The 25,246-nt window shown below is 39.0% G+C and overlaps 15 non-coding genes and 1 pseudogene across 15 annotated transcripts; all 16 read right to left on the bottom strand.

Moving 5' to 3' along the window:
* Window positions 1-406: 406 nt before the first annotated feature.
* Window positions 407-525, bottom strand: LOC131350476 (5S ribosomal RNA). Its single transcript, XR_009204259.1, has one exon. It is a non-coding gene; the product is annotated as a 5S ribosomal RNA (ribosomal RNA).
* A 1,287-nt stretch (window positions 526-1,812) lies between these two features.
* Window positions 1,813-1,931, bottom strand: LOC131350475 (5S ribosomal RNA). The gene has a single exon (XR_009204258.1). It is a non-coding gene; the product is annotated as a 5S ribosomal RNA (ribosomal RNA).
* A 1,279-nt stretch (window positions 1,932-3,210) lies between these two features.
* Window positions 3,211-3,329, bottom strand: LOC131350474 (5S ribosomal RNA). Its single transcript, XR_009204257.1, has one exon. It is a non-coding gene; the product is annotated as a 5S ribosomal RNA (ribosomal RNA).
* Window positions 3,330-4,642: 1,313 nt separating this feature from the next.
* LOC131350473 (5S ribosomal RNA) lies at window positions 4,643-4,761 on the bottom strand. Its single transcript, XR_009204256.1, has one exon. It is a non-coding gene; the product is annotated as a 5S ribosomal RNA (ribosomal RNA).
* A 1,411-nt stretch (window positions 4,762-6,172) lies between these two features.
* On the bottom strand, window positions 6,173-6,281 carry LOC131350431 (5S ribosomal RNA; annotated as a pseudogene).
* Window positions 6,282-7,584: 1,303 nt separating this feature from the next.
* Window positions 7,585-7,703, bottom strand: LOC131350472 (5S ribosomal RNA). The gene has a single exon (XR_009204255.1). It is a non-coding gene; the product is annotated as a 5S ribosomal RNA (ribosomal RNA).
* A 1,300-nt stretch (window positions 7,704-9,003) lies between these two features.
* On the bottom strand, window positions 9,004-9,122 carry LOC131350470 (5S ribosomal RNA). The gene has a single exon (XR_009204253.1). It is a non-coding gene; the product is annotated as a 5S ribosomal RNA (ribosomal RNA).
* Window positions 9,123-10,415: 1,293 nt separating this feature from the next.
* LOC131350469 (5S ribosomal RNA) lies at window positions 10,416-10,534 on the bottom strand. Its single transcript, XR_009204252.1, has one exon. It is a non-coding gene; the product is annotated as a 5S ribosomal RNA (ribosomal RNA).
* A 1,289-nt stretch (window positions 10,535-11,823) lies between these two features.
* Window positions 11,824-11,942, bottom strand: LOC131350468 (5S ribosomal RNA). Its single transcript, XR_009204251.1, has one exon. It is a non-coding gene; the product is annotated as a 5S ribosomal RNA (ribosomal RNA).
* Window positions 11,943-13,219: 1,277 nt separating this feature from the next.
* LOC131350467 (5S ribosomal RNA) lies at window positions 13,220-13,338 on the bottom strand. The gene has a single exon (XR_009204250.1). It is a non-coding gene; the product is annotated as a 5S ribosomal RNA (ribosomal RNA).
* Window positions 13,339-14,653: 1,315 nt separating this feature from the next.
* On the bottom strand, window positions 14,654-14,772 carry LOC131350466 (5S ribosomal RNA). Its single transcript, XR_009204249.1, has one exon. It is a non-coding gene; the product is annotated as a 5S ribosomal RNA (ribosomal RNA).
* A 1,293-nt stretch (window positions 14,773-16,065) lies between these two features.
* LOC131350465 (5S ribosomal RNA) lies at window positions 16,066-16,184 on the bottom strand. The gene has a single exon (XR_009204248.1). It is a non-coding gene; the product is annotated as a 5S ribosomal RNA (ribosomal RNA).
* A 1,300-nt stretch (window positions 16,185-17,484) lies between these two features.
* Window positions 17,485-17,603, bottom strand: LOC131350464 (5S ribosomal RNA). Its single transcript, XR_009204247.1, has one exon. It is a non-coding gene; the product is annotated as a 5S ribosomal RNA (ribosomal RNA).
* A 1,289-nt stretch (window positions 17,604-18,892) lies between these two features.
* LOC131350463 (5S ribosomal RNA) lies at window positions 18,893-19,011 on the bottom strand. Its single transcript, XR_009204246.1, has one exon. It is a non-coding gene; the product is annotated as a 5S ribosomal RNA (ribosomal RNA).
* Window positions 19,012-20,311: 1,300 nt separating this feature from the next.
* On the bottom strand, window positions 20,312-20,430 carry LOC131350461 (5S ribosomal RNA). Its single transcript, XR_009204245.1, has one exon. It is a non-coding gene; the product is annotated as a 5S ribosomal RNA (ribosomal RNA).
* Window positions 20,431-21,715: 1,285 nt separating this feature from the next.
* LOC131350460 (5S ribosomal RNA) lies at window positions 21,716-21,834 on the bottom strand. The gene has a single exon (XR_009204244.1). It is a non-coding gene; the product is annotated as a 5S ribosomal RNA (ribosomal RNA).
* Between the last annotated feature and the right edge of the window lie 3,412 nt (window positions 21,835-25,246).

Here is a 25,246-nt window from a genome sequence, read left to right as displayed (position 1 = left end):
CTCCGAAATAAATAACTTTATGTAAAAAAAAGTGACTATGATATCTGCTACGTGAAGTCCGTCCATTCTAGAAACATACAGCCTCCGAAATAAATAACTTTATGTAAAAAAAAGTTTCTTTATAAGAAAATAGAATAATAATTGTAGTTTAAAGGAATATGCGAGTGATTGTTTGAATGAATGAATGAATGAATGAATGAATGAATGAATGAATGAATGAAGTGGAAAATAAATAAGGTAGGGATAATTCTGTGATTTGAGCATGAATTTGTGTCGAGGTGATTGATTGCTTGTTGATTTTGTCACATGTGTCTCTGTGTGTGATCTCTGTGTAGTAATAAATGAATGCAAGTTGAAGGTGTTTTTGAGTTTGAAAAGTTGCAGTAGAGACTTTTGACGGTGAAAAAGCTTACAGCACCTGGTATTCCCAGGCGGTCTCCCATCCAAGTACTAACCAGGCCCGACCCTGCTTAGCTTCCGAGATCGGACGAGATCGGGCGTTCTCAGGGTGGTATGGCCGTAAGCGAGAGAGCACTTTCAATAAGGGCTCTTTATAGTGTACGATGTAGATGACTCCGTTTCTTTTCTTTTCTTTTTTTATTTGATTTATTTTAAAGTCACTCATTCGCGTCTCAGTTTGCTGTTGGGTGGAGAGAACAACCGCTTCATCCATATCAAACTTTCTGTCTCACCACCTGCAACCCACACGCGCCTCTCCACCTCTTGGGATTACTAACACTTAATGACATCTTACTCTGCTTAATTTGACAAAATATTTAAACAGGCACGTTGCACGCTGCATCTCAGCTTCTTGCTTTATTTTCATGCCACATCAATAAAACACTTGACATAAGACAGAAGATTGCTGCGAGAGAAAGTAAGGTGTTTTTGAACAGGCTATTACCACTTCATCCACAAATACTTTTCTTGCTTCAATTATTACTTCGTTAAAAACAATTCAGAGCAACAATTTAAATGCCGCAACAACTACAAGAGCCACATGTCTGCTCTCTTCTTCTTTGTTCAGGAGTTGGACGCATTACCGCCACCAGCTGAACTGGAGAGAGGGGCCGGCTTCCAACGCGAGCGAGTGAGAGAGCGCGTGAGTGCGCTCTCTCTCTCTCTCTCTCTCTCTCTCTCTCTCTGCGTTTACAGCATTTGCTAGACGAGTCTATCAAAGGGGATTTTACACAAGTGCTTGAATTGGAAACTTCAGAACATATCTAGAAATAAAGAACACTGTACACAATCTGAACAAACCTGCAACATCCAATTGTTTGTTGGAGCATCTAAGACGCTCATGTTATAAGTGCAAATGCTACTACTACGACTGTTACGGACAGGAATCATAGTAGTAGTAGTAGCAGTAGTAAGAAAAATAATTAAAAATAATAACGAAATACACGAATAAAAGAATAATCACGAGATTGGTATCATCAAGGAATGTGACTATGATATCTGCTACGTGAAGTCCGTCCATTCTAGAAACATACACCCTCCGAAATAAATAACTTTATGTAAAAAAAAGTTTCTTAATAAGAAAATAGAATAATAATTGTAGTTTAAAGGAATATGCGAGTGATTGTTTGAATGAATAAATGAATGAATGAATGAATGAATGAATGAAGTGCAAAATAAATAAGGTAGGGATAATTCTGTGATTTGAGCATGAATTTGTGTCGAGGTGATTGATTGCTTGTTGATTTTGTCACATGTGTCTCTGTGTGTGATCTCTGTGTAGTAATAAATGAATGCAAGTTGAAGGTGTTTTTGAGTTTGAAAAGTTGCAGTAGAGACTTTTGACGGTGAAAAAGCTTACAGCACCTGGTATTCCCAGGCGGTCTCCCATCCAAGTACTAACCAGGCCCGACCCTGCTTAGCTTCCGAGATCGGACGAGATCGGGCGTTCTCAGGGTGGTATGGCCGTAAGCGAGAGAGCACTTTCAATAAGGGCTCTTTATAGTGTACGATGTAGATGACTCCGTTTCTTTTCTTTTTTTATTTGATTTATTTTAAAGTCACTCATTCGCGTCTCAGTTTGCTGTTGGGTGGAGAGAACAACCGCTTCATCCATATCAAACTTTCTGTCTCACCACCTGCAACCCACACGCGCCTCTCCACCTCTTGGGATTACTAACACTTAATGACATCTTACTCTGCTTAATTTGACAAAATATTTAAACAGGCACGTTGCACGCTGCATCTTAGCTTCTTGCTTTATTTTCATGCCACATCAATAAAACACTTGACATACAGCAGATTGCTGCGAGAGAAAGTAAGGTGTCTTTGAACAGGCTATTACCACTTCATCCACATATACTTTTCTTGCTTCAATTATTACTTCGTTAAAAACAATTCAGAGCAACAATTTAAATGCCGCAACAACTACAAGAGCCACATGTCTGCTCTCTTCTTCTTTGTTCAGGAGTTGGACGCATTACCGCCACCAGCTGATCTGGAGAGTGGGGCCGGCTTCCAACGCGAGCGAGTGAGAGAGCGCGTGAGTGCGTGCGCGCTCTCTCTCTCTCTCTCTCTCTCTCTCTGCGTTTACAGCATTTGCTAGACGAGTCTATCAAAGGGGATTTTACACAAGTGCTTGAATTGGAAACTTCAGAACATATCTAGAAATAAAGAACACTGTACACAATCTGAACAAACCTGCAACATCCAATTGTTTGTTGGAGCATCTAAGACGCTCATGTTATAAGTGCAAATGCTACTACTACGACTGTTACGGACAGGAATCATAGTAGTAGTAGTAGCAGTAGTAAGAAAAATAATTAAAAATAATAACGAAATACACGAATAAAAGAATAATCACGAGATTGGTATCATCAAGAAATGTGACTATGATATCTGCTACGTGAAGTCCGTCCATTCTAGAAACATACACCCTCCGAAATAAATAACTTTATGTAAAAAAAAGTTTCTTCATAAGAAAATAGAATAATAATTGTAGTTTAAAGGAATATGCGAGTGATTGTTTGAATGAATGAATGAATGAATGAATGAATGAATGAATGAAGTGGAAAATAAATAAGGTAGGGATAATTCTGTGATTTGAGCATGAATTTGTGTCGAGGTGATTGATTGCTTGTTGATTTTGTCACATGTGTCTCTGTGTGTGATCTCTGTGTAGTAATAAATGAATGCAAGTTGAAGGTGTTTTTGAGTTTGAAAAGTTGCAGTAGAGACTTTTGACGGTGAAAAAGCTTACAGCACCTGGTATTCCCAGGCGGTCTCCCATCCAAGTACTAACCAGGCCCGACCCTGCTTAGCTTCCGAGATCGGACGAGATCGGGCGTTCTCAGGGTGGTATGGCCGTAAGCGAGAAAGCAGTTTCAATAAGGGCTCTTTATAGTGTACGATGTAGATGACTCCGTTTCTTTTCTTTTTTTTTTTCTATTTATTTATTTTAAAGTCACTCATTCGCGTCTCAGTTTGCTGTTGGGTGGAGAGAACAACCGCTTCATCCATATCAAACTTTCTGTCTCACCACCTGCAACCCACACGCGCCTCTCCACCTCTTGGGATTACTAACACTTAATGACATCTTACTCTGCTTAATTTGACAAAATATTTAAACAGGCACGTTGCACGCTGCATCTTAGCTTCTTGCTTTATTTTCATGCCACATCAATAAAACACTTGACATAAGACAGAAGATTGCTGCGAGAGAAAGTAAGGTGTCTTTGAACAGGCTATTACCACTTCATCCACATATACTTTTCTTGCTTCAATTATTACTTCGTTAAAAACAATTCAGAGCAACAATTTAAATGCCGCAACAACTACAAGAGCCACATGTCTGCTCTCTTCTTCTTTGTTCAGGAGTTGGACGCATTACCGCCACCAGCTGAACTGGAGAGTGGGGCCGGCTTCCAACGCGAGCGAGTGAGAGAGCGCGTGAGTGCGTGCGCTCTCTCTCTCTCTCTCTCTCTCTCTCTGCGTTTACAGCATTTGCTAGACGAGTCTATCAAAGGGGATTTTACACAAGTGCTTGAATTGGAAACTTCAGAACATATCTAGAAATAAAGAACACTGTACACAATCTGAACAAACCTGCAACATCCAATTGTTTGTTGGAGCATCTAAGACGCTCATGTTATAAGTGCAAATGCTACTACTACGACTGTTACGGACAGGAATCATAGTAGTAGTAGTAGCAGTAGTAAGAAAAATAATTAAAAATAATAACGAAATACACGAATAAAAGAATAATCACGAGATTGGTATCATCAAGAAATGTGACTATGATATCTGCTACGTGAAGTCCGTCCATTCTAGAAACATACACCCTCCGAAATAAATAACTTTATGTAAAAAAAAGTTTCTTAATAAGAAAATAGAATAATAATTGTAGTTTAAAGGAATATGCGAGTGATTGTTTGAATGAATGAATGAATGAATGAATGAATGAATGAATGAATGAATGAATGAATGAATGAATGAATGAAGTGGAAAATAAATAAGGTAGGGATAATTCTGTGATTTGAGCATGAATTTGTGTCGAGGTGATTGATTGCTTGTTGATTTTGTCACATGTGTCTCTGTGTGTGATCTCTGTGTAGTAATAAATGAATGCAAGTTGAAGGTGTTTTTGAGTTTGAAAAGTTGCAGTAGAGACTTTTGACGGTGAAAAAGCTTACAGCACCTGGTATTCCCAGGCGGTCTCCCATCCAAGTACTAACCAGGCCCGACCCTGCTTAGCTTCCGAGATCGGACGAGATCGGGCGTTCTCAGGGTGGTATGGCCGTAAGCGAGAGAACAGTTTCAATAAGGGCTCTTTATAGTGTACGATGTAGATGACTCCGTTTCTTTTCTTTTCTTTTTTTATTTGATTTATTTTAAAGTCACTCATTCGCGTCTCAGTTTGCTGTTGGGTGGAGAGAACAACCGCTTCATCCATATCAAACTTTCTGTCTCACCACCTGCAACCCACACGCGCCTCTCCACCTCTTGGGATTACTAACACTTAATGACATCTTACTCTGCTTAATTTGACAAAATATTTAAACAGGCACGTTGCACGCTGCATCTTAGCTTCTTGCTTTCTTTTCATGCCACATCAATAAAACACTTGACATAACACAGCAGATTGCTGCGAGAGAAAGTAAGGTGTCTTTGAACAGGCTATTACCACTTCATCCACAAAAACTTTTCTTGCTTCAATTATTACTTCGTTAAAAACAATTCAGAGCAACAATTTAAATGCCGCAACAACTACAAGAGCCACATGTCTGCTCTCTTCTTCTTTGTTCAGGAGTTGGACGCATTACCGCCACCAGCTGATCTGGAGAGTGGGGCCGGCTTCCAACGCGAGCGAGTGAGAGAGCGCGTGAGTGCGTGCGCTCTCTCTGTCTCTCTCTCTCTCTCTCTCTTTCTCTCTCTCTCTTTCTCTCTCTCTCTCTCTCTCTCTCTGCGTTTACAGCATTTGCTAGACGAGTCTATCAAAGGGGATTTTACACAAGTGCTTGAATTGGAAACTTCAGAACATATCTAGAAATAAAGAACACTACACAATCTGAACAAACCTGCAACATCCAATTGTTTGTTGGAGCATCTAAGACGCTCATGTTATAAGTGCAAATGCTACTACTACGACTGTTACGGACAGGAATCATAGTAGTAGTAGTAGCAGTAGTAAGAAAAATAATTAAAAATAATAACGAAATTCACGAATAAAAGAATAATCACGAGATTGGTATCATCAAGAAATGTGACTATGATATCTGCTACGTGAAGTCCGTCCATTCTAGAAACATACACCCTCCGAAATAAATAACTTTATGTAAAAAAAAGTGACTATGATATCTGCTACGTGAAGTCCGTCCATTCTAGAAACATACAGCCTCCGAAATAAATAACTTTCTGTAAAAAAAAGTTTCTTTATAAGAAAATAGAATAATAATTGTAGTTTAAAGGAATATGCGAGTGATTGTTTGAATGAATGAATGAATGAATGAATGAATGAATGAATGAATGAAGTGGAAAATGAATAAGGTAGGGATAATTCTGTGATTTGAGCATGAATTTGTGTCGAGGTGATTGATTGCTTGTTGATTTTGTCAGATGTGTCTCTGTGTGTGATCTCTGTGTAGTAATAAATGAATGCAAGTTGAAGGTGTTTTTGAGTTTGAAAAGTTGCAGTAGAGACTTTTGACGGTGAAAAAGCTTACAGCACCGGGTATTCCCAGGCGGTCTCCCATCCAAGTACTAACCAGGCCCGACCCTCCTTAGCTTCCGAGATCGGGCGTTCTCAGGGTGGTATGGCCGTTAGCGAGAAAGCAGTTTCAATGAGGGCTCTTTATAGTGTACGATGTAGATGACTCCGTTCCTTTTCTTTTCTTTTTTTATTTTATTTATTTTAAAGTCACTCATTCGCGTCTCAGTTTGCTGTTGGGTGGAGAGAACAACCGCTTCATCCATATCAAACTTTCTGTCTCACCACCTGCAACCCACACGCGCCTCTCCACCTCTTGGGATTACTAACACTTAATGACATCTTACTCTGCTTAATTTGACAAAATATTTAAACAGGCACGTTGCACGCTGCATCTCAGCTTCTTGCTTTATTTTCATGCCACATCAAAAAAACACTTGACATAAGACAGAAGATTGCTGCGAGAGAAAGTAAGGTGTCTTTGAACAGGCTATTACCACTTCATCCACAAATACTTCTCTTGCTTCAATTATTACTTCGTTAAAAACAATTCAGAGCAACAATTTAAATGCCGCAACAACTACAAGAGCCACATGTCTGCTCTCTTCTTCTTTGTTCAGGAGTTGGACGCATTACCGCCACCAGCTGATCTGGAGAGTGGGGCCGGCTTCCAACGCGAGCGAGTGAGAGAGCGCGTGAGTGCGTGCGCGCTCTCTCTCTCTCTCTCTCTCTCTCTCTCTCTGCGTTTACAGCATTTGCTAGACGAGTCTATCAAAGGGGATTTTACACAAGTGCTTGAATTGGAAACTTCAGAACATATCTAGAAATAAAGAACACTGTACACAATCTGAACAAACCTGCAACATCCAATTGTTTGTTGGAGCATCTAAGACGCTCATGTTATAAGTGCAAATGCTACTACTACGACTGTTACGGACAGGAATCATAGTAGTAGTAGTAGCAGTAGTAAGAAAAATAATTAAAAATAATAACGAAATACACGAATAAAAGAATAATCACGAGATTGGTATCATCAAGAAATGTGACTATGATATCTGCTACGTGAAGTCCGTCCATTCTAGAAACATACACCCTCCGAAATAAATAACTTTATGTAAAAAAAAGTTTCTTCATAAGAAAATAGAATAATAATTGTAGTTTAAAGGAATATGCGAGTGATTGTTTGAATGAATGAATGAATGAATGAATGAATGAATGAATGAATGAATGAATGAAGTGGAAAATAAATAAGGTAGGGATAATTCTGTGATTTGAGCATGAATTTGTGTCGAGGTGATTGATTGCTTGTTGATTTTGTCACATGTGTCTCTGTGTGTGATCTCTGTGTAGTAATAAATGAATGCAAGTTGAAGGTGTTTTTGAGTTTGAAAAGTTGCAGTAGAGACTTTTGACGGTGAAAAAGCTTACAGCACCTGGTATTCCCAGGCGGTCTCCCATCCAAGTACTAACCAGGCCCGACCCTGCTTAGCTTCCGAGATCGGACGAGATCGGGCGTTCTCAGGGTGGTATGGCCGTAAGCGAGAGAGCACTTTCAATAAGGGCTCTTTATAGTGTACGATGTAGATGACTCCGTTTCTTTTCTTTTTTTATTTGATTTATTTTAAAGTCACTCATTCGCGTCTCAGTTTGCTGTTGGGTGGAGAGAACAACCGCTTCATCCATATCAAACTTTCTGTCTCACCACCTGCAACCCACACGCGCCTCTCCACCTCTTGGGATTACTAACACTTAATGACATCTTACTCTGCTTAATTTGACAAAATATTTAAACAGGCACGTTGCACGCTGCATCTCAGCTTCTTGCTTTATTTTCATGCCACATCAATAAAACACTTGACATAAGACAGAAGATTGCTGCGAGAGAAAGTAAGGTGTCTTTGAACAGGCTATTACCACTTCATCCACAAATACTTTTCTTGCTTCAATTATTACTTCGTTAAAAACAATTCAGAGCAACAATTTAAATGCCGCAACAACTACAAGAGCCACATGTCTGCTCTCTTCTTCTTTGTTCAGGAGTTGGACGCATTACCGCCACCAGCTGAACTGGAGAGAGGGGCCGGCTTCCAACGCGAGCGAGTGAGAGAGCGCGTGAGTGCGTGCGCTCTCTCTCTCTCTCTCTCTCTCTCTCTCTCTGCGTTTACAGCATTTGCTAGACGAGTCTATCAAAGGGGATTTTACACAAGTGCTTGAATTGGAAACTTCAGAACATATCTAGAAATAAAGAACACTGTACACAATCTGAACAAACCTGCAACATCCAATTGTTTGTTGGAGCATCTAAGACGCTCATGTGATAAGTGCAAATGCTACTACTACGACTGTTACGGACAGGAATCATAGTAGTAGTAGTAGCAGTAGTAAGAAAAATAATTAAAAATAATAACGAAATACACGAATAAAAGAATAATCACGAGATTGGTATCATCAAGAAATGTGACTATGATATCTGCTACGTGAAGTCCGTCCATTCTAGAAACATACACCCTCCGAAATAAATAACTTTATGTAAAAAAAAGTTTCTTAATAAGAAAATAGAATAATAATTGTAGTTTAAAGGAATATGCGAGTGATTGTTTGAATGAATAAATGAATGAATGAATGAATGAATGAATGAATGAATGAATGAATGAAGTGCAAAATAAATAAGGTAGGGATAATTCTGTGATTTGAGCATGAATTTGTGTCGAGGTGATTGATTGCTTGTTGATTTTGTCACATGTGTCTCTGTGTGTGATCTCTGTGTAGTAATAAATGAATGCAAGTTGAAGGTGTTTTTGAGTTTGAAAAGTTGCAGTAGAGACTTTTGACGGTGAAAAAGCTTACAGCACCTGGTATTCCCAGGCGGTCTCCCATCCAAGTACTAACCAGGCCCGACCCTGCTTAGCTTCCGAGATCGGACGAGATCGGGCGTTCTCAGGGTGGTATGGCCGTAAGCGAGAGAGCACTTTCAATAAGGGCTCTTTATAGTGTACGATGTAGATGACTCCGTTTCTTTTCTTTTTTTATTTGATTTATTTTAAAGTCACTCATTCGCGTCTCAGTTTGCTGTTGGGTGGAGAGAACAACCGCTTCATCCATATCAAACTTTCTGTCTCACCACCTGCAACCCACACGCGCCTCTCCACCTCTTGGGATTACTAACACTTAATGACATCTTACTCTGCTTAATTTGACAAAATATTTAAACAGGCACGTTGCACGCTGCATCTTAGCTTCTTGCTTTATTTTCATGCCACATCAATAAAACACTTGACATACAGCAGATTGCTGCGAGAGAAAGTAAGGTGTCTTTGAACAGGCTATTACCACTTCATCCACATATACTTTTCTTGCTTCAATTATTACTTCGTTAAAAACAATTCAGAGCAACAATTTAAATGCCGCAACAACTACAAGAGCCACATGTCTGCTCTCTTCTTCTTTGTTCAGGAGTTGGACGCATTACCGCCACCAGCTGAACTGGAGAGAGGGGCCGGCTTCCAACGCGAGCGAGTGAGAGAGCGCGTGAGTGCGTGCGCTCTCTCTCTCTCTCTCTCTCTCTCTCTCTCTGCGTTTACAGCATTTGCTAGACGAGTCTATCAAAGGGGATTTTACACAAGTGCTTGAATTGGAAACTTCAGAACATATCTAGAAATAAAGAACACTGTACACAATCTGAACAAACCTGCAACATCCAATTGTTTGTTGGAGCATCTAAGACGCTCATGTTATAAGTGCAAATGCTACTACTACGACTGTTACGGACAGGAATCATAGTAGTAGTAGTAGCAGTAGTAAGAAAAATAATTAAAAATAATAACGAAATACACGAATAAAAGAATAATCACGAGATTGGTATCATCAAGAAATGTGACTATGATATCTGCTACGTGAAGTCCGTCCATTCTAGAAACATACACCCTCCGAAATAAATAACTTTATGTAAAAAAAAGTTTCTTCATAAGAAAATAGAATAATAATTGTAGTTTAAAGGAATATGCGAGTGATTGTTTGAATGAATGAATGAATGAATGAATGAATGAATGAATGAATGAATGAATGAAGTGGAAAATAAATAAGGTAGGGATAATTCTGTGATTTGAGCATGAATTTGTGTCGAGGTGATTGATTGCTTGTTGATTTTGTCACATGTGTCTCTGTGTGTGATCTCTGTGTAGTAATAAATGAATGCAAGTTGAAGGTGTTTTTGAGTTTGAAAAGTTGCAGTAGAGACTTTTGACGGTGAAAAAGCTTACAGCACCTGGTATTCCCAGGCGGTCTCCCATCCAAGTACTAACCAGGCCCGACCCTGCTTAGCTTCCGAGATCGGACGAGATCGGGCGTTCTCAGGGTGGTATGGCCGTAAGCGAGAGAGCACTTTCAATAAGGGCTCTTTATAGTGTACGATGTAGATGACTCCGTTTCTTTTCTTTTTTTATTTGATTTATTTTAAAGTCACTCATTCGCGTCTCAGTTTGCTGTTGGGTGGAGAGAACAACCGCTTCATCCATATCAAACTTTCTGTCTCACCACCTGCAACCCACACGCGCCTCTCCACCTCTTGGGATTACTAACACTTAATGACATCTTACTCTGCTTAATTTGACAAAATATTTAAACAGGCACGTTGCACGCTGCATCTTAGCTTCTTGCTTTATTTTCATGCCACATCAATAAAACACTTGACATACAGCAGATTGCTGCGAGAGAAAGTAAGGTGTCTTTGAACAGGCTATTACCACTTCATCCACATATACTTTTCTTGCTTCAATTATTACTTCGTTAAAAACAATTCAGAGCAACAATTTAAATGCCGCAACAACTACAAGAGCCACATGTCTGCTCTCTTCTTCTTTGTTCAGGAGTTGGACGCATTACCGCCACCAGCTGAACTGGAGAGAGGGGCCGGCTTCCAACGCGAGCGAGTGAGAGAGCGCGTGAGTGCGTGCGCTCTCTCTCTCTCTCTCTCTCTCTCTCTCTCTGCGTTTACAGCATTTGCTAGACGAGTCTATCAAAGGGGATTTTACACAAGTGCTTGAATTGGAAACTTCAGAACATATCTAGAAATAAAGAACACTGTACACAATCTGAACAAACCTGCAACATCCAATTGTTTGTTGGAGCATCTAAGACGCTCATGTGATAAGTGCAAATGCTACTACTACGACTGTTACGGACAGGAATCATAGTAGTAGTAGTAGCAGTAGTAAGAAAAATAATTAAAAATAATAACGAAATACACGAATAAAAGAATAATCACGAGATTGGTATCATCAAGAAATGTGACTATGATATCTGCTACGTGAAGTCCGTCCATTCTAGAAACATACACCCTCCGAAATAAATAACTTTATGTAAAAAAAAGTTTCTTAATAAGAAAATAGAATAATAATTGTAGTTTAAAGGAATATGCGAGTGATTGTTTGAATGAATGAATGAATGAATGAATGAATGAATGAATGAATGAATGAAGTGGAAAATAAATAAGGTAGGGATAATTCTGTGATTTGAGCATGAATTTGTGTCGAGGTGATTGATTGCTTGTTGATTTTGTCACATGTGTCTCTGTGTGTGATCTCTGTGTAGTAATAAATGAATGCAAGTTGAAGGTGTTTTTGAGTTTGAAAAGTTGCAGTAGAGACTTTTGACGGTGAAAAAGCTTACAGCACCTGGTATTCCCAGGCGGTCTCCCATCCAAGTACTAACCAGGCCCGACCCTGCTTAGCTTCCGAGATCGGACGAGATCGGGCGTTCTCAGGGTGGTATGGCCGTAAGCGAGAGAGCACTTTCAATAAGGGCTCTTTATAGTGTACGATGTAGATGACTCCGTTTCTTTTCTTTTTTTATTTGATTTATTTTAAAGTCACTCATTCGCGTCTCAGTTTGCTGTTGGGTGGAGAGAACAACCGCTTCATCCATATCAAACTTTCTGTCTCACCACCTGCAACCCACACGCGCCTCTCCACCTCTTGGGATTACTAACACTTAATGACATCTTACTCTGCTTAATTTGACAAAATATTTAAACAGGCACGTTGCACGCTGCATCTTAGCTTCTTGCTTTATTTTCATGCCACATCAATAAAACACTTGACATACAGCAGATTGCTGCGAGAGAAAGTAAGGTGTCTTTGAACAGGCTATTACCACTTCATCCACATATACTTTTCTTGCTTCAATTATTACTTCGTTAAAAACAATTCAGAGCAACAATTTAAATGCCGCAACAACTACAAGAGCCACATGTCTGCTCTCTTCTTCTTTGTTCAGGAGTTGGACGCATTACCGCCACCAGCTGAACTGGAGAGAGGGGCCGGCTTCCAACGCGAGCCAGTGAGAGAGCGCGTGAGTGCGTGCGCTCTCTCTCTCTCTCTCTCTCTCTCTCTCTCTGCGTTTACGGCATTTGCTAGACGAGTCTATCAAAGGGGATTTTACACAAGTGCTTGAATTGGAAACTTCAGAACATATCTAGAAATAAAGAACACTGTACACAATCTGAACAAACCTGCAACATCCAATTGTTTGTTGGAGCATCTAAGACGCTCATGTGATAAGTGCAAATGCTACTACTACGACTGTTACGGACAGGAATCATAGTAGTAGTAGTAGCAGTAGTAAGAAAAATAATTAAAAATAATAACGAAATACACGAATAAAAGAATAATCACGAGATTGGTATCATCAAGAAATGTGACTATGATATCTGCTACGTGAAGTCCGTCCATTCTAGAAACATACACCCTCCGAAATAAATAACTTTATGTAAAAAAAAGTTTCTAAATTAGAAAATAGAATAATAATTGTAGTTTAAAGGAATATGCGAGTGATTGTTTGAATGAATGAATGAATGAATGAATGAATGAATGAAGTGCAAAATAAATAAGGTAGGGATAATTCAGTGATTTGAGCATGAATTTGTGTCGAGGTGATTGATTGCTTGTTGATTTTGTCACATGTGTCTCTGTGTGTGATCTCTGTGTAGTAATAAATGAATGCAAGTTGAAGGTGTTTTTGAGTTTGAAAAGTTGCAGTAGAGACTTTTGACGGTGAAAAAGCTTACAGCACCTGGTATTCCCAGGCGGTCTCCCATCCAAGTACTAACCAGGCCCGACCCTGCTTAGCTTCCGAGATCGGACGAGATCGGGCGTTCTCAGGGTGGTATGGCCGTAAGCGAGAAAGCAGTTTCAATAAGGGCTCTTTATAGTGTACGATGTAGATGACTCCGTTTCTTTTCTTTTCTTTTTTTCTTTTATTTATTTTAAAGTCACTCATTCGCGTCTCAGTTTGCTGTTGGGTGGAGAGAACAACCGCTTCATCCATATCAAACTTTCTGTCTCACCACCTGCAACCCACACGCGCCTCTCCACCTCTTGGGATTACTAACACTTAATGACATCTTACTCTGCTTAATTTGACAAAATATTTAAACAGGCACGTTGCACGCTGCATCTCAGCTTCTTGCTTTATTTTCATGCCACATCAATAAAACACTTGACATAAGACAGAAGATTGCTGCGAGAGAAAGTAAGGTGTTTTTGAACAGGCTATTACCACTTCATCCACAAATACTTTTCTTGCTTCAATTATTACTTCGTTAAAAACAATTCAGAGCAACAATTTAAATGCCGCAACAACTACAAGAGCCACATGTCTGCTCTCTTCTTCTTTGTTCAGGAGTTGGACGCATTACCGCCACCAGCTGAACTGGAGAGAGGGGCCGGCTTCCAACGCGAGCGAGTGAGAGAGCGCGTGAGTGCGTGCGCTCTCTCTCTCTCTCTCTCTCTCTCTCTCTCTCTCTGCGTTTACAGCATTTGCTAGACGAGTCTATCAAAGGGGATTTTACACAAGTGCTTGAATTGGAAACTTCAGAACATATCTAGAAATAAAGAACACTGTACACAATCTGAAGAAACCTGCAACATCCAATTGTTTGTTGGAGCATCTAAGACGCTCATGTTATAAGTGCAAATGCTACTACTACGACTGTTACGGACAGGAATCATAGTAGTAGTAGTAGCAGTAGTAAGAAAAATAATTAAAAATAATAACGAAATACACGAATAAAAGAATAATCACGAGATTGGTATCATCAAGGAATGTGACTATGATATCTGCTACGTGAAGTCCGTCCATTCTAGAAACATACACCCTCCGAAATAAATAACTTTATGTAAAAAAAAGTTTCTTAATAAGAAAATAGAATAATAATTGTAGTTTAAAGGAATATGCGAGTGATTGTTTGAATGAATAAATGAATGAATGAATGAATGAATGAATGAATGAATGAATGAATGAATGAAGTGTGCAAAATAAATAAGGTAGGGATAATTCTGTGATTTGAGCATGAATTTGTGTCGAGGTGATTGATTGCTTGTTGATTTTGTCACATGTGTCTCTGTGTGTGATCTCTGTGTAGTAATAAATGAATGCAAGTTGAAGGTGTTTTTGAGTTTGAAAAGTTGCAGTAGAGACTTTTGACGGTGAAAAAGCTTACAGCACCTGGTATTCCCAGGCGGTCTCCCATCCAAGTACTAACCAGGCCCGACCCTGCTTAGCTTCCGAGATCGGACGAGATCGGGCGTTCTCAGGGTGGTATGGCCGTAAGCGAGAGAGCACTTTCAATAAGGGCTCTTTATAGTGTACGATGTAGATGACTCCGTTTCTTTTCTTTTTTTATTTGATTTATTTTAAAGTCACTCATTCGCGTCTCAGTTTGCTGTTGGGTGGAGAGAACAACCGCTTCATCCATATCAAACTTTCTGTCTCACCACCTGCAACCCACACGCGCCTCTCCACCTCTTGGGATTACTAACACTTAATGACATCTTACTCTGCTTAATTTGACAAAATATTTAAACAGGCACGTTGCACGCTGCATCTTAGCTTCTTGCTTTATTTTCATGCCACATCAATAAAACACTTGACATACAGCAGATTGCTGCGAGAGAAAGTAAGGTGTCTTTGAACAGGCTATTACCACTTCATCCACATATACTTTTCTTGCTTCAATTATTACTTCGTTAAAAACAATTCAGAGCAACAATTTAAATGCCGCAACAACTACAAGAGCCACATGTCTGCTCTCTTCTTCTTTGTTCAGGAGTTGGACGCATTACCGCCACCAGCTGAACTGGAGAGAGGGGCCGGCTTCCAACGCGAGCGAGTGAGAGAGCGCGTGAGTGCGTGCGCGCTCTCTCTCTCTCTCTCTCTCTCTCTCTCTCTCTGCGTTTACAGCATTTGCTAGACGAGTCTATCAAAGGGGATTTTACACAAGTGCTTGAATTGGAAACTTCAGAACATATCTAGAAATAAAGAACACTGTACACAATCTGAACAAACCTGCAACATCCAATTGTTTGTTGGAGCATCTAAGACGCTCATGTTATAAGTGCAAATGCTACTACTACGACTGTTACGGACAGGAATCATAGTAGTAGTAGTAGCAGTAGTAAGAAAAATAATTAAAAATAATAACGAAATACACGAATAAAAGAATAATCACGAGATTGGTATCATCAAGAAATGTGACTATGATATCTGCTACGTGAAGTCCGTCCATTCTAGAAACATACACCCTCCGAAATAAATAACTTTATGTAAAAAAAAGTTTCTTAATAAGAAAATAGAATAATAATTGTAGTTTAAAGGAATATGCGAGTGATTGTTTGAATGAATGAATGAATGAATGAATGAATGAATGAATGAATGAATGAAGTGGAAAATAAATAAGGTAGGGATAATTCTGTGATTTGAGCATGAATTTGTGTCGAGGTGATTGATTGCTTGTTGATTTTGTCACATGTGTCTCTGTGTGTGATCTCTGTGTAGTAATAAATGAATGCAAGTTGAAGGTGTTTTTGAGTTTGAAAAGTTGCAGTAGAGACTTTTGACGGTGAAAAAGCTTACAGCACCTGGTATTCCCAGGCGGTCTCCCATCCAAGTACTAACCAGGCCCGACCCTGCTTAGCTTCCGAGATCGGACGAGATCGGGCGTTCTCAGGGTGGTATGGCCGTAAGCGAGAGAGCACTTTCAATAAGGGCTCTTTATAGTGTACGATGTAGATGACTCCGTTTCTTTTCTTTTTTTATTTGATTTATTTTAAAGTCACTCATTCGCGTCTCAGTTTGCTGTTGGGTGGAGAGAACAACCGCTTCATCCATATCAAACTTTCTGTCTCACCACCTGCAACCCACACGCGCCTCTCCACCTCTTGGGATTACTAACACTTAATGACATCTTACTCTGCTTAATTTGACAAAATATTTAAACAGGCACGTTGCACGCTGCATCTCAGCTTCTTGCTTTATTTTCATGCCACATCAATAAAACACTTGACATAAGACAGAAGATTGCTGCGAGAGAAAGTAAGGTGTCTTTGAACAGGCTATTACCACTTCATCCACAAATACTTTTCTTGCTTCAATTATTACTTCGTTAAAAACAATTCAGAGCAACAATTTAAATGCCGCAACAACTACAAGAGCCACATGTCTGCTCTCTTCTTCTTTGTTCAGGAGTTGGACGCATTACCGCCACCAGCTGAACTGGAGAGAGGGGCCGGCTTCCAACGCGAGCGAGTGAGAGAGCGCGTGAGTGCGTGCGCTCTCTCTCTCTCTCTCTCTCTCTCTCTCTCTGCGTTTACAGCATTTGCTAGACGAGTCTATCAAAGGGGATTTTACACAAGTGCTTGAATTGGAAACTTCAGAACATATCTAGAAATAAAGAACACTGTACACAATCTGAACAAACCTGCAACATCCAATTGTTTGTTGGAGCATCTAAGACGCTCATGTTATAAGTGCAAATGCTACTACTACGACTGTTACGGACAGGAATCATAGTAGTAGTAGTAGCAGTAGTAAGAAAAATAATTAAAAATAATAACGAAATACACGAATAAAAGAATAATCACGAGATTGGTATCATCAAGAAATGTGACTATGATATCTGCTACGTGAAGTCCGTCCATTCTAGAAACATACACCCTCCGAAATAAATAACTTTATGTAAAAAAAAGTTTCTTAATAAGAAAATAGAATAATAATTGTAGTTTAAAGGAATATGCGAGTGATTGTTTGAATGAATGAATGAATGAATGAATGAATGAATGAATGAATGAATGAATGAATGAAGTGGAAAATAAATAAGGTAGGGATAATTCTGTGATTTGAGCATGAATTTGTGTCGAGGTGATTGATTGCTTGTTGATTTTGTCACATGTGTCTCTGTGTGTGATCTCTGTGTAGTAATAAATGAATGCAAGTTGAAGGTGTTTTTGAGTTTGAAAAGTTGCAGTAGAGACTTTTGACGGTGAAAAAGCTTACAGCACCTGGTATTCCCAGGCGGTCTCCCATCCAAGTACTAACCAGGCCCGACCCTGCTTAGCTTCCGAGATCGGACGAGATCGGGCGTTCTCAGGGTGGTATGGCCGTAAGCGAGAGAGCACTTTCAATAAGGGCTCTTTATAGTGTACGATGTAGATGACTCCGTTTCTTTTCTTTTTTTATTTGATTTATTTTAAAGTCACTCATTCGCGTCTCAGTTTGCTGTTGGGTGGAGAGAACAACCGCTTCATCCATATCAAACTTTCTGTCTCACCACCTGCAACCCACACGCGCCTCTCCACCTCTTGGGATTACTAACACTTAATGACATCTTACTCTGCTTAATTTGACAAAATATTTAAACAGGCACGTTGCACGCTGCATCTTAGCTTCTTGCTTTATTTTCATGCCACATCAATAAAACACTTGACATACAGCAGATTGCTGCGAGAGAAAGTAAGGTGTCTTTGAACAGGCTATTACCACTTCATCCACATATACTTTTCTTGCTTCAATTATTACTTCGTTAAAAACAATTCAGAGCAACAATTTAAATGCCGCAACAACTACAAGAGCCACATGTCTGCTCTCTTCTTCTTTGTTCAGGAGTTGGACGCATTACCGCCACCAGCTGAACTGGAGAGAGGGGCCGGCTTCCAACGCGAGCCAGTGAGAGAGCGCGTGAGTGCGTGCGCTCTCTCTCTCTCTCTCTCTCTCTCTCTCTCTGCGTTTACGGCATTTGCTAGACGAGTCTATCAAAGGGGATTTTACACAAGTGCTTGAATTGGAAACTTCAGAACATATCTAGAAATAAAGAACACTGTACACAATCTGAACAAACCTGCAACATCCAATTGTTTGTTGGAGCATCTAAGACGCTCATGTGATAAGTGCAAATGCTACTACTACGACTGTTACGGACAGGAATCATAGTAGTAGTAGTAGCAGTAGTAAGAAAAATAATTAAAAATAATAACGAAATACACGAATAAAAGAATAATCACGAGATTGGTATCATCAAGAAATGTGACTATGATATCTGCTACGTGAAGTCCGTCCATTCTAGAAACATACACCCTCCGAAATAAATAACTTTATGTAAAAAAAAGTTTCTTAATAAGAAAATAGAATAATAATTGTAGTTTAAAGGAATATGCGAGTGATTGTTTGAATGAATGAATGAATGAATGAATGAATGAATGAATGAATGAATGAAGTGGAAAATAAATAAGGTAGGGATAATTCTGTGATTTGAGCATGAATTTGTGTCGAGGTGATTGATTGCTTGTTGATTTTGTCACATGTGTCTCTGTGTGTGATCTCTGTGTAGTAATAAATGAATGCAAGTTGAAGGTGTTTTTGAGTTTGAAAAGTTGCAGTAGAGACTTTTGACGGTGAAAAAGCTTACAGCACCTGGTATTCCCAGGCGGTCTCCCATCCAAGTACTAACCAGGCCCGACCCTGCTTAGCTTCCGAGATCGGACGAGATCGGGCGTTCTCAGGGTGGTATGGCCGTAAGCGAGAAAGCAGTTTCAATAAGGTCTCTTTATAGTGTACGATGTAGATGACTCCGTTTCTTTTCTTTTTTTATTTGATTTATTTTAAAGTCACTCATTCGCGTCTCAGTTTGCTGTTGGGTGGAGAGAACAACCGCTTCATCCATATCAAACTTTCTGTCTCACCACCTGCAACCCACACGCGCCTCTCCACCTCTTGGGATTACTAACACTTAATGACATCTTACTCTGCTTAATTTGACAAAATATTTAAACAGGCACGTTGCACGCTGCATCTCAGCTTCTTGCTTTATTTTCATGCCACATCAATAAAACACTTGACATAAGACAGAAGATTGCTGCGAGAGAAAGTAAGGTGTTTTTGAACAGGCTATTACCACTTCATCCACAAATACTTTTCTTGCTTCAATTATTACTTCGTTAAAAACAATTCAGAGCAACAATTTAAATGCCGCAACAACTACAAGAGCCACATGTCTGCTCTCTTCTTCTTTGTTCAGGAGTTGGACGCATTACCGCCACCAGCTGAACTGGAGAGAGGGGCCGGCTTCCAACGCGAGCGAGTGAGAGAGCGCGTGAGTGCGTGCGCTCTCTCTCTCTCTCTCTCTCTCTCTCTCTCTCTCTCTCTGCGTTTACAGCATTTGCTAGACGAGTCTATCAAAGGGGATTTTACACAAGTGCTTGAATTGGAAACTTCAGAACATATCTAGAAATAAAGAACACTGTACACAATCTGAACAAACCTGCAACATCCAATTGTTTGTTGGAGCATCTAAGACGCTCATGTTATAAGTGCAAATGCTACTACTACGACTGTTACGGACAGGAATCATAGTAGTAGTAGTAGCAGTAGTAAGAAAAATAATTAAAAATAATAACGAAATACACGAATAAAAGAATAATCACGAGATTGGTATCATCAAGAAATGTGACTATGATATCTGCTACGTGAAGTCCGTCCATTCTAGAAACATACACCCTCCGAAATAAATAACTTTATGTAAAAAAAAGTTTCTTAATAAGAAAATAGAATAATAATTGTAGTTTAAAGGAATATGCGAGTGATTGTTTGAATGAATAAATGAATGAATGAATGAATGAATGAATGAATGAATGAAGTGGAAAATAAATAAGGTAGGGATAATTCTGTGATTTGAGCATGAATTTGTGTCGAGGTGATTGATTGCTTGTTGATTTTGTCACATGTGTCTCTGTGTGTGATCTCTGTGTAGTAATAAATGAATGCAAGTTGAAGGTGTTTTTGAGTTTGAAAAGTTGCAGTAGAGACTTTTGACGGTGAAAAAGCTTACAGCACCTGGTATTCCCAGGCGGTCTCCCATCCAAGTACTAACCAGGCCCGACCCTGCTTAGCTTCCGAGATCGGACGAGATCGGGCGTTCTCAGGGTGGTATGGCCGTAAGCGAGAGAGCACTTTCAATAAGGGCTCTTTATAGTGTACGATGTAGATGACTCCGTTTCTTTTCTTTTTTTATTTGATTTATTTTAAAGTCACTCATTCGCGTCTCAGTTTGCTGTTGGGTGGAGAGAACAACCGCTTCATCCATATCAAACTTTCTGTCTCACCACCTGCAACCCACACGCGCCTCTCCACCTCTTGGGATTACTAACACTTAATGACATCTTACTCTGCTTAATTTGACAAAATATTTAAACAGGCACGTTGCACGCTGCATCTTAGCTTCTTGCTTTATTTTCATGCCACATCAATAAAACACTTGACATACAGCAGATTGCTGCGAGAGAAAGTAAGGTGTCTTTGAACAGGCTATTACCACTTCATCCACATATACTTTTCTTGCTTCAATTATTACTTCGTTAAAAACAATTCAGAGCAACAATTTAAATGCCGCAACAACTACAAGAGCCACATGTCTGCTCTCTTCTTCTTTGTTCAGGAGTTGGACGCATTACCGCCACCAGCTGAACTGGAGAGAGGGGCCGGCTTCCAACGCGAGCCAGTGAGAGAGCGCGTGAGTGCGTGCGCTCTCTCTCTCTCTCTCTCTCTCTCTCTGCGTTTACGGCATTTGCTAGACGAGTCTATCAAAGGGGATTTTACACAAGTGCTTGAATTGGAAACTTCAGAACATATCTAGAAATAAAGAACACTGTACACAATCTGAACAAACCTGCAACATCCAATTGTTTGTTGGAGCATCTAAGACGCTCATGTTATAAGTGCAAATGCTACTACTACGACTGTTACGGACAGGAATCATAGTAGTAGTAGTAGCAGTAGTAAGAAAAATAATTAAAAATAATAACGAAATACACGAATAAAAGAATAATCACGAGATTGGTATCATCAAGAAATGTGACTATGATATCTGCTACGTGAAGTCCGTCCATTCTAGAAACATACACCCTCCGAAATGAATAACTTTATGTAAAAAAAAGTTTCTTCATAAGAAAATAGAATAATAATTGTAGTTTAAAGGAATATGCGAGTGATTGTTTGAATGAATGAATGAATGAATGAATGAATGAATGAATGAATGAATGAAGTGGAAAATAAATAAGGTAGGGATAATTCTGTGATTTGAGCATGAATTTGTGTCGAGGTGATTGATTGCTTGTTGATTTTGTCACATGTGTCTCTGTGTGTGATCTCTGTGTAGTAATAAATGAATGCAAGTTGAAGGTGTTTTTGAGTTTGAAAAGTTGCAGTAGAGACTTTTGACGGTGAAAAAGCTTACAGCACCTGGTATTCCCAGGCGGTCTCCCATCCAAGTACTAACCAGGCCCGACCCTGCTTAGCTTCCGAGATCGGACGAGATCGGGCGTTCTCAGGGTGGTATGGCCGTAAGCGAGAGAGCACTTTCAATAAGGGCTCTTTATAGTGTACGATGTAGATGACTCCGTTTCTTTTCTTTTTTTATTTGATTTATTTTAAAGTCACTCATTCGCGTCTCAGTTTGCTGTTGGGTGGAGAGAACAACCGCTTCATCCATATCAAACTTTCTGTCTCACCACCTGCAACCCACACGCGCCTCTCCACCTCTTGGGATTACTAACACTTAATGACATCTTACTCTGCTTAATTTGACAAAATATTTAAACAGGCACGTTGCACGCTGCATCTTAGCTTCTTGCTTTATTTTCATGCCACATCAATAAAACACTTGACCTAAGACAGTAGATTGCTGCGAGAGAAAGTAAGGTGTCTTTGAACAGGCTATTACCACTTCATCCACAAATACTTTTCTTGCTTCAATTATTACTTCGTTAGAAACAATTTAAATGCCGCAACAACTACAAGAGCCACATGTCTGCTCTCTTCTTCTTTGTTCAGGAGTTGGACGCATTACCGCCACCAGCTGAACTGGAGAGAGGGGCCGGGTTCCAACGCGAGCGAGTGAGAGAGCGCGTGAGTGCGTGCGCTCTCTCTCTCTCTCTCTCTCTCTCTGCGTTTAAAGCATTTGCTAGACGAGTCTTTCAACGGGGATTTTACACAAGTGCTTGAATTGGAAACTTCAGAACATATCTAGAAATAAAGAACACTGTACACAATCTGAACAAACCTGCAACATCCAGTTGTTTGTTGGAGCATCTAAGACGCTCATGTTATAAGTGCAAATGCTACTACTACGACTGTTACGGACAGGAATCATAGTAGTAGTAGTAGCAGTAGTAAGAAAAATAATTAAAAATAATGACGAAATACACGAATAAAAGAATAATCACGAGATTGGTATCATCAAGAAATGTGACTATGATATCTGCTACGTGAAGTCCGTCCATTCTAGAAACATACACCCTCCGAAATAAATAACTTTATGTAAAAAAAAAGTGAGTATCATATCTGCTACGTGAAGTCCGTCCATTCTAGAAACATACACCCTCCGAAATAAATAACTTTATGTAAAAAAAAAGTTTCTTTATAAGAAAATAGAAAAATAATTGTATTTTAAAGGAATATGCGAGTGATTGTTTGAATGAATGAATGAATGAATGAATGAATGAATGAAGTGGAAAATAAATAAGGTAAGGATAATTCTGTGATTTGAGCATGAATTTGTGTCGAGGTGATTGATTGCTTGTTGTTTTTGTCAGATGTGTCTCTGTGTGTGATCTCTGTGTAGTGATAAATGAATGCAAGTTGAAGGTGTTATTGAGTTTGAAAAGTTGCAGTAGAGACTTTTGACGGTGAAAAAGCTTACAGCACCTGGTATTCCCAGGCGGTTTCCCATCCAAGTACTAACCAGGCCCGACCCTGCTTAGCTTCCGAGATCGGGCGTTCTTTTTTTTTTTTTTTTTTTTTTTTTTATTAATTGAAAACTTTTCATATTATCCATTTACAGCACATAGCTTGATTACAATTTACATAAGTATTTAATAACCTTTTGATGTACATTTTATAAAAGGATTGTCTTTCACAACCATTTTCTGAAAATCATCTAATTTGTTATTCATTTTAAAATATTGATACATCGCATCAATTGTTTGTTGCATCTTTGCCATAAAAATTGTCCAGACGTTTACTTCTACCCTTTTGTGTTTTACAACATTTCTTCTAATCCATATTGAATACTTAGCCACAGCTATTATAAGGTTTAAAAAATATGTGGTACAGATCCTGGTGCATGATCCAAATAGAAACAACATTTCCCAATCTTTCTGTGTCATTTGTTCTTTCCATTTCTCTTTTAACATATCCTTTACCATTATCCTTTACCAATTTTACTCATAAAATTTGTTAATTTTTCAAAGTAAAAAAATAAATGCAACCACCCTTCAACTGTTATGTTACACACACTGCATATCGCATCATCCTCTAATCCAATTTTACACAATCTCATTTCTGTTAGTAAGCAGTTATGTCTTTGCATGTAATTAAAATTCTCTAAAACAGGTTCCATATATTTTAGTCTTACATTTCTCCATATATGCTTCTCATTCAAAGCTTGGTATCTTTGTTTCCAGTAGCTATTCGCAGTTGACTTTACAAAAGCAATTTCTCTAAAATATCCATAAAATTCAATGAGTTTCCCTTCATTAAAGCACACCATTTCTCCCTTTTCTTTCTTTAAGAAAACCTTTGGATATTCTATTTTCCCTTCTATCTGCTCTTGTTCATTTATTCTTTTAATCCAGTCTTTCGGTATAGCATTCAACAATTGTTCATATTGCTTTTTTATTGTGTCTTTTTTAACAATTTCACCGATTTCTACCATAGCATCCCCTTCCACCTGTACCGGTAAAAACCCCTCTATTATTTCGTATAGAACGTCTTTCACTTGCCTTAATCCTCCATCCCACCATTTCTTGTAATATATCATGTTGTTTTCATTCCGTATATTCTGATTTAAAAATAGTGGTTGGTCTAACAATTGTTTTCTCCCTATGGGCTCTATTTTAATGTTACTCTGGAACTCTCCCCAAGCATTTAATACTTCCCTATAAAAACAGGGTAACATGTTTACCATGTGGCCTTTGGCTTTCATCCATAAAATGTTTTCTCCCATATTAAAATCCCCACTCTTTCTTAGATAAAACCTCATCACTTCCTTCCACATTGCTGTATTTTCTTTGTCTAAAAACCTCTTTACCGTTTTCACTCTCAAACTTTTCATTCTGATAAAAGGATCTAAAAGCCCTAATCCCCCCTCTTCTCTCCTTCCAATAAGCGTGTCATATGCTATTTTGACTCTTCCTTTGCCCCATAAAAAATTTAAAACAATCTGTTTAATTCTTGTGTAAACTTTCAAGGGCAATGGTGTCACATTCGATACATACCAGATTTTGGATAACATTAACACATTTGTTACTAGAACTTTACCATTTATTGTTAAATTTCGACTCTCCCAGAATTTTAGTCGTTTTTCTATTCCTCCTACAGTGCTCTCCCAGGTTATTTCATTTGCCCTGTTTGCATCTGGTCCAATTACTATCCCTAGGATTTTTATCTCTTCTTCCTGCTTAAAATCGATTTGTTCTGGTAGGGAATCTGCTATTCCAATTGTCAGGCCTTTGCTTTTTTCAAAATTTATTTTTGCTCCTGATCCTCTACAGTACATATTTAATAATACCCTTTCAATGCTTTTTAGGTCTTCGACCATAATCGTGGTATCATCAGCATACTGGTATATTGATTCAGTTCTTTCACTGTGTTCTATTGATATACCTTTGATCTCCTCATCAGCTTTCATTGCTAGACCACGTGGTTCGGCTACCAAAGTGTACAATAGAGCCGACAGTGGACATCCTTGTCTAATTGATC

The sequence above is a fragment of the Hemibagrus wyckioides genome, unplaced genomic scaffold, assembly GCF_019097595.1.
Source record: "Hemibagrus wyckioides isolate EC202008001 unplaced genomic scaffold, SWU_Hwy_1.0 Contig35, whole genome shotgun sequence".
NCBI classification, from domain to species: domain Eukaryota; kingdom Metazoa; phylum Chordata; class Actinopteri; order Siluriformes; family Bagridae; genus Hemibagrus; species Hemibagrus wyckioides.
The sequence above is the reverse complement of the archived record's forward strand: the minus strand, read 5'-3'. Positions and strand labels throughout refer to the sequence as shown.